A 12,210-nucleotide genomic window follows, 5' to 3' on the forward strand; every position below is an offset into this window, starting at 1 on the left:
AGCCGGTGTCTGCAGGGGATGTTTTGAATGAAAGGGTGTTGTATTCGAGATGTCTGATTTCCAAAGTCGTTTTGACCATTACTTAGCCCTGTGGTCTTGGGCCTCAGTTTCCACATCTGTTCACTGGGGATCCTAAGCCCACCACACCCCAATTCTGTAATTCTCTGATTAAGGTCTGGTGCCAGCCAGCTGGGGGATGTGCCTCCTGAGAGTGAGTGGAGGGAGGGTAATCCCAGGCATGATTGCTTATCCAGAGGGGCTGCTTAGATAACCTCTTCTGTAGGGAGAGGCCAGCCGCTGCTCATCTGTTGGGAAGCAGGGCAGGGACAGGGTGGGTGAGGTCAGGGGCTTGTGTCAACGATATGCTTGCCACTTCCTTATCCACACCAGTTGCTGGCCACTTGGCTCAATTGTAGCAGGAACCGGATGGCCGTGTTTCCACCTCCCCCCAGCCCTGCCCCAGTTGCTCACACCCAGGCCCCTGGCCCCCGCCCAGCACACACAGAAGGCCAGGAGTGCTTTCTGGAATAGGATTCCTCTTTGTTATATGCACAACTTGCGTTTTCGAGAAAGAAGAATTCTGAAACATTATTGGGAACCTCTCAACCAAGCTCTGGCTTCAAGTCCTGCACTGAGGCTTGGAAGGTTCTTAGAGGCGATGGCGTGTACCCCTCACTGGTGCAGGAGGCTCCCCCTCTGTGGGCCGGCCTGTCACAGGGAGTCACGGCCTCTTGGGGGAGGCTGTTCCTGACTGGGCATTGTGAGTTTTAGAAAGTCTGCCCCTCCAACTGAGAGGAAACGGGTCTCTCTGGAACGTCCACTCAGCCTGGCTCTGTTGCCCCTAAGTTTCCCATGAGGCAGCCCCTATCATCTGTGGATGATGTCTTGGAGCACAAGGGCTTAAAGACCCAGGCGTCTGTTCTCCTCAGGCTAATGTGTCCCAAAAAGAAATGAAAAGCAAAATACACTGGGTTTTGTGTTGTGCATCAAAACTTTGAAAACCGCACTCTCCTGTGGGGAGTCCATTTATTCCTGTGGTTTGGTGATCACCAGCACCTCCCCGATCGGCTGCCAGCCTCCTCTCCCCCCACTGCAGAATCACATTTTGGGGCCACGGGCATGTCCCTGACTCGACTTGTCGTAAAGCACAGAACTTCTCCCTCCCTCCCTTTCTCTCTCTTTCTTTTTCCTTTCATTTGAAGTATAGTTGATTTACAATATTGTGTTAATTTCTGCAAAGTGATTCAGTTGTATATATATATTCTTTTTAAGATTCTTTTCCATTGTGATTTATAACAGGATATTGAATATATTTCCCTATATAGCTATACAGTAGGTCTTTATTGTCTATTTTATATGTAGTAGTGTATATCTGTTAATTCCAAACTCCTAACTTATTCCCCCTTTGATAAGCATATGTTTGTTTTCCATGTCTGTGAGTCTGTTTTTGTTTTATAAATAAGGTCTTCTTTTTTTTTTTTTTACTGTGCTCAGTCATGTTCAACTCTTTGTGACCCCACTGACTATAACCTGCTAGGCTCCTCTGTCCAGGAGGAGGTTTTTCAGGCAAGAACACTGGAGTGGGTTGCCATTTCCTACTCCATGGTATCTTCCTGACCCAGGGATGGAAGCTGCATCTCTTGCATCTGCTGCATTGGCAGGCGGATTCTTTACCACTAGCCTCCCATAAGTTCATTTGTGTCATATTTTAGATTCCACATGTAAATGATATCGTATTTTATTTGTCTTTATCTTTCTGACTTACTTCACTTAGTATGATAATCTCTAGTTCCATCTATGTTGCTGCAATGGCATTATTTCATTCTTTTTAATGGCTAATTAGTATTCCATCATGTATATACATAATACAATATCTTCTTTATCCATTCATTTGTTAACGGACACTTAGGTTGCTTCCATGTCTTGGCTATTGTAAATAGTGCCACTATGAACATTGGGGTGCACATATCTTTTTGAATTAGTTTTCATCTTTTCTGGATAGATGCCCAGGAGTAGAATTGCTGGATCATATGGCAACTCTATTTTTAGTTTTCGAAGGAACCTCCTTTCTGTTTTCCACAGTGGCTGCACCAATTTACATTCCCACCAACAGTGTGGGAGGGTTCCCTTTTCTCCACACTGTCTCCAGCATTTATTATTTGTAGACTTTTTGATGATGGCCATTCTGACTAGTGAAACACCGAATGCTTTATCGCTCCCCTATATCCTCCCTCCTCTTCCCTTCTTATCCATCTAGCTGTTCATTCATTCAGTGTATACCTAACGAGGGCCTACTCTGGGCAGATCCTGAGACAGGCACCCAGTTCTCTGTGCTGGAAACCTTCAAATCACTTTTGCTTCTGCAAGGAGTTGTCACTGTTGAGTGAATCCATGGCCCTAATTAATGTCTTTAGTGACATCCTGAGAGGCAGGATAGCAGGAGGCTGAGAACACAGATTTCTTAGTAGTTCAACGTGGGTTCAAATCATGTTCTTTGTCACACTGCAGTATGTATGATAGCCTTTAGGAAGCTACTGACTCTCCCTTAGTCTATTTCCTTTCTGGAAAATGATACTAACAATATCCACCACAGGGTTATTGTACAGATCAAATTAGATAATATGTGCAAAACATCTTAGCTTCAATGAGGATGTGTTTGCAGGGCTGACAGCAATGGAGAGGATATCCCAGGCAGAGGTCTCAAAATATCCAGAGTCTCTGAGACGGGAAACTGCAGAGTACATTCAGAATGCCTCGAGGACAATGTCCTGGGCAGTGGGGCGGGTCCACTCGGGAGCATGGCAGTACCAGCAGGAACTCATCTGTCTTGCTGAAGGGTTTTAGAACTGTCCTGTGGGCAGCAGGGAGAACCATGGAAGGGGTTTAAGTTAGGGAGACAGATGATCAGATTTGCATTTTTGCTGCAGCATGGCAAATGTTGCAAGGGCCAATTTCAGAGGCAGAGAGCCTAATTGGAAGCATGTTTCCACGGTCGATATGAGGGATGGTGACACCCTGAGTCAGGGCAAGACAAGAGCTGGGACAGGAGAGATTGTGCCTAAGAGATGCTGAGCAAGTAGAATTGACCAGGCTTGCTCACCTGTTAGGTTGGAGGTACTATCTGTGGAAAATAAGGAGTCCAGCCGTTTCTTGGGTAACTCAGTGGTTGGGAGTGCCATTCATTATGGTTGAAACCACAGAAGGAGGTTGAGGTGGGAAATGATGACCAGGTCAGTTTGGGACATGTCCATGTTGAGGTGGGGGGGAGGGTGGGCATCCAGCTGCCTCCAGGATAGTGATAAAGAGGATAGGCCTGGTGGGAAGGGGGCAGTGGGATGAGAGGAGGCGGGGGACAGACCCCCAGAAGGACGTCATCGAGTGAGAAGTGGGAGGAGGCAGATAAACCCACAAAGGAGAAGGAAACAGTCAGGGAGGTCAGAGGAGACCCCAGGGGAGGGAGTCAGGAAGCCGGGACAGGGAAAGAAGGGTCAGTTTTGTCACAAGGGGTCAAGGAGTTGGGGACTACACTGGTCCTTTGCATTTTCTGTGGGAAGGTCATTGTGCCCTTTATCAGCCCTGTCACTGGGAGTGGCAGTCACGGGCAGGGGAAGGGGAAGGGAGGACCAAGTAGGAGGTGAGACAGTGGAGACACTGAATACTGGTCAGTCTTCTGAGAAGTTTGGCAGAGTGGCAGCTGGGGAGGACACAGGGAGGAGGGAGAGCTGTTGGTCTGCGTATGTGACCTGGAGAGACGGCATGCGTCTGTCAGCTCTCAGGAAGGAGCCAGTGGAGAGGGAGAGGAAATACCCAGCAGCCAGGTTCTGGTCTGGGTGCCCCAGGGAGGAAGTGCCCTGGCTTAGGGCCTGGGGGGACGGGGTGGGGGATGGAGCGGGTGGAAAGTGCACACGTACGTACATCTGGAGGTGTGGAGCCGAGCCTTGGTGTCCTCAGTGAAGCTACAGGGGCAGGAAGCTGCAGGACAGTGCCTGGCACATAGCGGGACTCAGTTAATGTTTGTCAAATTAAAATGGGGGGACTGCTGTGAGCCTAGCATAGGACACAGGCAGTGGCAGATTTCCCATCATCCAGTGCGGCTGGGAACTTTAGAGATCATTCATTTCAGCCTGTGATTATTGGCCATATTCAACGTAAAAAGCATCAGTCGGATCACAATCTGCTGTTGGCCCCCAGAGCCTTCTAGTCTGCTTCAGGTCTGACAGAAACAGAACAACAGTGACAAGATACAGGTCTTCAACCTCATGAATCTGAAACATAAGAGACCAATAAAAGGGGAGACTTTTAAGTTATGTGTAAATGTGGATATTTTTATGAAGTAGCCATAGAGTTCTCAGCTTACAGGGAGATTACTTCAAATTGTAGGACATAAATTATTTTCAAGAGACAGCTCATGTTACAGAAAGGCTCACATGCCCTGGCACGATGGTCCCCGTAGGTTGGAGTACCCTCCTGGGCACGTGAAACCTGCTGTCACAGGGATGTGGGCATCTGGAACACAGGAGGTGTCACTGGTTCATATGCTTTGGGCCTGTGTGTGCTCACTCAGTCATGTCCGACTCTGTGACTCCACGGACTGTAGCCCACCAGGCTCCTCTGTCCATGGGATTTTCCAGGCAAGAATATTGGAGCTGATTGCTATTTCCTTCTCCAGGGAATCTTCCCAACCCAGGGATCGAACCCGAACCTCCTGTGACTCCGGTATTGTCAGGCAGATTCTTTACCACTGAGTCACTGGAAATTCTGATGCTTTAGGGGTCCACTGCTAAATGAGGTAGGTAGGAGTGTCTTCCCTTCAGGGAATGGACTGAAGGTTCAGACTGAGTCTTGCTCTGTGCCCTTACTCTCCCTTCTTATAGAAGAAATTGGGCTCAAGTCACATCTTATCTGTTAGGTGAGGACTACTGAATGTCAGGCATGGAGGATCCAGAACTAACTGAGACCAGGTCCCTGACTTTGGAAGCTGCTTGTCCTAGACTTTGATCCACTGGGACCCAGGCTGATAAGCTTTGAGGTGTGAGGCATGTGTGTGAAACATCAGGTGGCCACAGAGGGCTGGGAACCTCTCACAGGGAGATGAAATTTTAACTAAGCAGTGTATTCACCAGGAGCAGAGTCCTGTGTATGTCTGGGATAAAGTTGGCCTGGAGCATTTCAGGGGCATTAAAGAGGAGAGAAAGGAATGTCTGTCTGTCTTCCAGGGGAGAAGGGAGCTGCCTCACCCTGGTGGGGCTGGGATCCCTGTCCTTGCGAGCCCCTGACAGACATTTCCTGATGGTGTCTCTAGCTGGTTGACTGATGGGTTTGAATGGCCTTCACTGGGGCTCATGGATGGGCCAGTGGCCAAGGTCCTCCTTTAGAGCTGAACAGATAGATTGGGGATCCTGAAGCCCCTGGATAGCCCCTCAGCCTGCTTGGTCTGAGGACATGAGCTCCTTCAGAACCTTAGGACTTGACTGGAATGTTCTGGATAGTGGCTTCCTCTGCTGAGCTCACGTCCATTTCTTGCCCTATGCCAACAAACACTCCCCGGACAGATGGCCGCACATGAGGGAGACTGGAAATGGGGAATGTGTCCAGAGGACGGTGCCTGGCCTCCCACCGACCTGCCTGCACCTGGACGGCTGAAAGGGAAGGAGGAAAGAAGGGCCAGGGCTGCTCAGTCCAAACACCACGAGTCCTTGTCAGACTACCCTTCAAAGACAGAAAGCTGAGAGGATGATGCATTAGCAGCCCCCTTGGTGATGACGATGTCACCTCTCATCTTGTCTAGTGCTGTGTATTTTTTGGAGTGTTGTCATGTATATTGTCAGACCTCTTGCCTGCCTGACTTCACCCCTTTGACTTTTAGGTTTTTACCTCCTCCAGGAAGCTTTCTGGCTGCCCCCACTCCCCAGGCAAGGTGCCCCTTCTAGAAGTTGGCTGGGTTCTGACCTGGACACTGTTTCTCACCTCTGTCTGCTCTGACCACAGGTCCGTGATGGTGGAGACTGACTGGGATTCTCTGCTCTGTGCCACAGCCAAGAGCACCCGGCACACGGCAGGGATTCGATAAGTGGAACCAAATGAATGAACAACAAGCCCAGGGGGCAGACGGGTAGATTGATTCTTCCCTCGGTCCATAGAAGACCAAGCTGAGTCTCTTTAAGACTGAGAGGCTAGCCTGAAGTCCCTGGCTTGTGCATCATAAGGGGTCCAGGGTCTTGGCAGGCTGCCCCCTGTGAGCTGGGCTGGCCAGGCCCACTGTGACCCTCTGCATCACCCTCTTGTCCCTTCTTGTCCCCTCTCATCACAGGCTTTGGTCCCAGAGCCTCTTCACACTCAGATCTGCAGCTGGCCATGGATTGCCATGGTTACCACTCCAGCCTTGGCAGTCTCTGTGTGACATTTTGGTTTTATTTGCTAAATATTTGAACACTTGGCTTTAACTCTTTCTGCCCCAGAGAGGGCTTTCCTGCCATGTTGCCCTTCCTTAGGGGTGGTGGCCTCCCGCTGCCATCTCGGGGTCCCCCAGAGCCCAAGGGCAGTGTGGCTAAGGAGCAGCAAGGCTGTTTCTCAGCTGCTTGTGTTGACTTTCTGTTTTGGCAGTTGGAAATGTCATCCTGTGTCATGCTTCTTGACAGGGCGTGTGCTACGTCTGTTAACAGGTGTGGAAACCATTGCCCTGGGCATGTTCAGACTTGCCCCAGCCTGGAGGGCCAGTCCCAGACTTCCGGAGGCAGCTGCCTGCAGCTCCACTGACTTCCAGGCAGTCACCTCTTGCCAAGTCCTCCGGAAGCTTCCTCAGCTCCAGGACTCCAGGATGTCAGAGATGTCCTCTTCCCTTGACCCTGGCAGGGGGACAGAGGGGAAACTGGTTTTGGGAGGAGTCATTGTTTGTAAATGGGGAGGTGGTGTCACCTCACCTCCCACTCCTCTTCCCCTGCTGGTTCAAGATGAGGTAGTGCCTGGGAGGCTGAATTCACCCAGCTGTGCGTTACCTTGGAAACCACACACCTAGCCTTGGGAAAAAAGGAGGGCCGAGGCATACTTCTCAAGAAGCTCCCACTATAATTCAGGGATACAAGAGATCACTGTCCCAACACAGACAGCTAATGAGCGACCGGGTGGAGAAAAATAACCCAAGTGCCTGCCCCATCCAAGGCCCTTCCTTCCAACAAGCCTCTGCCCCCTTTACACGGTGCGAGGGGCCTGGTCTGTCTGGGATACTGATCACAGTGTGAGCTTGGGTAGGCTACTTCTGTCTCTACCCGCGTTTTGTCACCTATAAAGTAGGCAGATTAGATCAGATGATCTCTGGGGCCTCTGATTGTATACAGTATTCCATGTTGGAAGGATGCTCATGATAAAGAGAGAAAAGTGTAGACAGAGTGGCTATGAATGCTTTTTGTTTTTTAAAAAATATTTATCTTTATTTATTTGGCTGCACCAGGTCTTAGTTGCAGAATGGGAGATCTTCAGTCTTCTAAAGATTAAGAGCTGCCGCATGCAAGCTCTTAATTGTGGCATGCAGGATCTAGTTCCCCACTAGGGATTGAATCTGGGTCCCCTGCATTGGGAGCTCAGAGTCTTAGCCACTGGACCACTAGGGAAGTCCCTGAATGGTTTTTGATAGCAAGAACTGATAAAGTTTGCATTCAGGAGGCCCTTGTGTGGGACTGTCCAAGCAACCTGTCCCTTCTCCTAACTGCCTCCCTTTTCTGTCCAGAAAGGGAGCTGGCTATCCCCTTAATATAGCCTTGAACTTGAAATAGCAAACAATCAGAAGGACAGTTCTTTGGCTCCAACATACTTAAGTTTAAAGGTGACTCCTCTTAAATCTCTTACAAATATAATCTGGTCAGACATCTTAAAGCTTTTAGGATAATTAAAGTCAGTGACCGAATTCCCTTCCTCAGCACTCAGTTCCAACCTCCTTCCATGAATACAAACTCCCACTTCTTCAAAGTCACTGGGGAGCAAATGTTCAACTTAATAGAATATTCTATTTCCCTGTGAGTGCAGATGTACACTGTCCATGACTTTTTCAGAATTAATTCATTCTATTTTGTATGGTTCTTTTAAAAATATTTATTTATGTATTTGACTATGGTGGGTCTTAGTTGCAGCATGCAGGATCCTTTAGTTGCGGCACGTGGGATCCAGTTCCCTCACCAGGGATAGAACCCTGGGCCCGCTGTACTGGGAGCTTGGAGTCTTAGCTGTGGACCATCAGGGAAGTCCCTCTGCTACTTTTGTACTGTCGTTGTTACTGTTTTCAAATGATGATCTCTTCAGTTCTACATCAGGGATGAGCATCAGATCCCCTGTGCCACGTTCTGGACCCTGCAGGCCAGGGAACCCCACTGCCTGGGGATGTGTGTTTGGAAAGCACCACAGGGTCCCAGGGCTTCCTCCCGATTAAGACACATCTTGCTCAGTTATGAGCTCCATGAGGGCCATGCTTTCTCGTAACCGCCTTCGTGGCTGTTCCTGCTGTGCTGATAAAGGGGGCTGTACGTAGTAGGAGTGCAGTGATTCTAAATCTGAGCTAAAGATAATTGACTCTCTGAGGGTTTGGGAAATTGGAAGGCATGGTAGAATTTTTACTGTTTGGAGACTTCATTGCATTATACGACCAAGAAAATGCTGATAATTCTAGTCTCTCTTCAGCAGGAACCTGGTGAAATGACATCTTTTTGTTTTTAAGAGAATACATGGCAAAATCATCACTACTCAAATTCTCCCAAACCTAATAATTGGAAAAGAGATGAAATGTGCCGAGTTTATCTTGGAATTGAAGAATTCAATACAATTCAATCCAGCAGAATTCCGTTTCCTCTGAACATATCACTGGTACAAACCTGGTGGGTATGTGGGAGGGACCCTGGGCCCCGGTTGTAACTTTGTCATTAAAATTTTTTTTAGTTGTTGTAAATGGATATATAAAATTTACCATTTTAGCTGTTTTTAAGTGTACAGTTCAGTCAGTGGGAGTAAGTTCATCTATGTTGTGCAGCCATCACCACTGTGCATCTTCAGAACTGACTTTGTCAGTTTTTTTAAAGATTTTTTGTTAACATAGACCATTTTTAAAGTTTTTATTGAATTTGTTACAAATTTTTTCTGTTTTAGGTTTTGGTTTGTTGGCCATGAGGCATGTGGGATCTTAACTCTCAGACAAGGGTTTGAACCTGTACCCATTGCATTGGAAGGCGAAGTCTTAACCGCTGGCCTACTACGAAGTCCTGACTTTGTCACTTTTATGTAACCTCCAGGCACCTGATGGCTCATGGGTGTGTGGGCTCCCCCTCTGAGTCTGGGGGACTTTTTTCACATACGCATCTCCTACCAGCATACCTGCCTCACTGTGTCAGTCCCTGAAATGACCTTCACCCCGTCCCTTATATCACAGGCCCAGGTTCTGATTCCAAGTTTATATTTGAAAAAAGGTTTGTAAGCCCACAAATGACAAGAATGCCAGGCTCTATTTGTTGATCTCTTATGTGCCAGAAATTGTGTTCTTTATGATTTCAATGGATCCTCAGGTCATTCCTATGAGGTGAATTCTGTTACTATCCCTGCTTTATAGATAGGACAGCTGAGGTCTAAGAAGGTAAGTGAAGTGGTCAAAGTCATGTGGCTGGTGAGAGGCAGAGCTGGACTCAAGTGGACTATCTCCAGGCCCATTACGTTGTCTCTAGGCCTGTTTAGCTCTCATTACGTGAGAGCTCCATCCTCGGTCTGTCTCTCCTGCCCCTAGTTCCTGCAGGGTGAGAAGGCAGCTTGAAATTTGGGCTTGGCCGTGGGGACTCCTCTCCAAAAAAGGGCAAGAGCAAGCATGACAAAGCCCAGGGCAGAGCAACAACCCAGACTCTATTGGTCCAACCCTGCAGCAGCACCCCAGGCCCTTAGCCCCAGTTCCAGTTCCAGGAGGGAGCCCCAGCCTCTGCTCTGCCCTATGGTGGCCCCTCTGCCTGTTAGAAACCCCTTCCCTTGGGAGGGGAGTTTGGGGGAGAATGGATACATCTATGAGGCTTCCCAGGTGGCGCTAGTGGTAAATAACCTGCCTGCCAAAGCAGGAGGCATGAGACCTGGATTTGATCCCTGGGTTGGGAAGATCCCCTGGAGGAGGGCTTGGCAGCCCACTCCAGTATTCTTGCCTGGAGAATCCCATGGACAGAGGAGCCTGGCGGGCTACAGTCCATGGGGTCACAAAGAGCCCGACACAACTGAAGCAACTTTGCACGCACGCACAGATAAGTGTGTATGTGTGGCAAGTCCCTCCACTGTTCATCTAAAACTATGCCCCAATACCAAACAAAGAGTTAAAGAAAGAAAGAAATCCCTTCCTTATCCTAATTCCCCTCTTGTCCTCCCCTTGGGTCCCAGGCCTACCCCAAGAATGAGGTCCAGCACCCTCAGGGATCTAGGGGCTGCCAATTCTAAGTGGCATTCCATCAAGACTGGATGATGCTTTGGTTTCCCTGCTTTCCCTCCTGATCCCTGCTTGGCTGGAGCCTTCTTTGAAGCTCTGGCTGCCTGGCTGGGTGCCCTATTGGGTCTTGCTCTTTTTTGTCCTTCCCCAGCCTCCACCCTCTAAGAGACTGGCTCCTACTTCTCTGCTAGCCGCTTGGCCCTCAGGGCTTCCTTGACAGGTCAGCTGCAATGTGGGAGACCTGGGATAGATCTGTGGGTTGGGAAGCTCTCCTGGAGAAGGGGACAGCTACCTACTCCAGTGTTCTGGCCTGGAGAATTCCATGGACTGTATAGTCTATGGGGTCCACAAAGAGTCGGACACTACTGAGCGACTTTCACTCTCACTTTCTGGCCCTCTGGACTAGTCAGCGCCTATCTGGGCTGCGTCTGGCCTTCCCTTTGGACACTGAGTCTTTGGCTGCCAGTGTCCTGGGTGCATCAGGTGTCAGCAGCCTTCTCAGTTTCCCCACCCCTCCTTCCTCCTCTTTCCAACATTCCTGTGGGAAGGGGTCAACAGTTTCACACTGAAGCCCCCCGGATTGGACACAGGACTTCCCATTGTCCTCTCCTGCCCATATAAAACATCCCTTGCTTCCCTGGCACTCATAAGAGCCCTGTCTCCATCCTGCCCACTGCACGGCCCAGGGCCCTTGCTTTGCACCTGCCCAGGGATTGTGAGTTGCTCAGGACAGAGGACCGCCATTCATTCCATTACTACAGCCAAAGACAACCAGTGCCCCTGAGACTGGGACAGTAGCCCATTAGTCCACATTGAATGGAATGTTTGCTAAAACCCTCTGTCTTCTACACAGAGCTGCCAAGCCAAGCCACAGGCCTCCACCCCCTTGTCCCCAAGCTCCCACCCTTGCTTGTCCAGTTGGCTTTTGGGGACGAGAGCTGCGCCTGTCGTTTGCATCTGTGCCTTTTCCCACCATTCATTTGGTTTCAGCCAACTCTAGTCTATCTGGGTCTTTTAGCATCTCACTCAGCAGCCTGTGTGTGGGGCCCTCCTGGCTTCATGTCTTCTCACATTTGATAAGCTTGACTGTGATAGCTTCATGCAAGCCATTGATACAAATGTGGCACCAGAAATGGAATCTGGGGAAGTAAACTTCCTTTTGTTGAATTAAAGGCAGGCGATATAGAGAAGAAGAAATTCAAGGCTCTGCAAATCTTTCTCGTTCTAAACATTTTGTGGCCTCCCCCTAGGCTATGGCTTTATGCGCCCTCCTACCCCCCTTCACCCAGAAGCCCAGCCTGCGTGCACATTGTCATGTTTACTGAGTGGTGCTCTGATGTGGGACGGGAGTCAGGGGCTGCGCAGTGGACCCTGACTCTGTGCCCCTCACCGTCTGTGAATGAAAGGGCGAGGTAGGTGTTTGGCCACCTGGCAGGCTTGGGTCGTCACAATGCTGTCCCAGCAGCCTGCGTCATAGGAGAGTGTTGCCCGGACTCCAACATTCCCAAAGCCACTCTCGGCTGCAGCAGCTGGACTTGGCCGTGACTGCTGACCAGTGGCTGCGTTGGCCACAGGCACAACCAGAGATCAGTGAGCAGCCACGGTGGAGCCATCCGCCAGGTGCAGAGTGGCCGCAGCCTCTGAGCTCAACACCCCTCGGCTGCTCCTTGGAGGGGGAGGTGGGTGAGCCCCTGATGCTGGTCCTCTGTGTGTGTGCCCACACACCCTGCCCCTCGCAACCCTCAGGTCCCCCTTGTGTGTAACCAGGGTGGGGAGCT

The 12,210-nt window shown here is 49.8% G+C and overlaps 1 protein-coding gene across 4 annotated transcripts in view; it reads left to right on the top strand.

Annotated features, from left to right (window-relative positions):
• Window positions 1–12,210, top strand: part of KCNN3 (potassium calcium-activated channel subfamily N member 3) — a 169,580-nt gene that overhangs the window by 48,282 nt on the left and 109,088 nt on the right. The window contains exon 1 of one of the 4 annotated variants that reach the window (XM_043875769.1): window positions 11,924–12,111. The exons of the other annotated variants lie outside the window; for them this stretch is intronic. The gene's annotated coding sequence lies outside the window, so the exon portion shown is untranslated. Of the gene's footprint in view, window positions 1–11,923; window positions 12,112–12,210 lie in introns of those variants that run through there. 4 annotated transcript variants of the gene reach the window in all.

The sequence above is a fragment of the Cervus elaphus genome, chromosome 20 (genome assembly GCF_910594005.1).
Source record: "Cervus elaphus chromosome 20, mCerEla1.1, whole genome shotgun sequence".
Classification (NCBI taxonomy): Eukaryota; Metazoa; Chordata; class Mammalia; order Artiodactyla; family Cervidae; genus Cervus; species Cervus elaphus.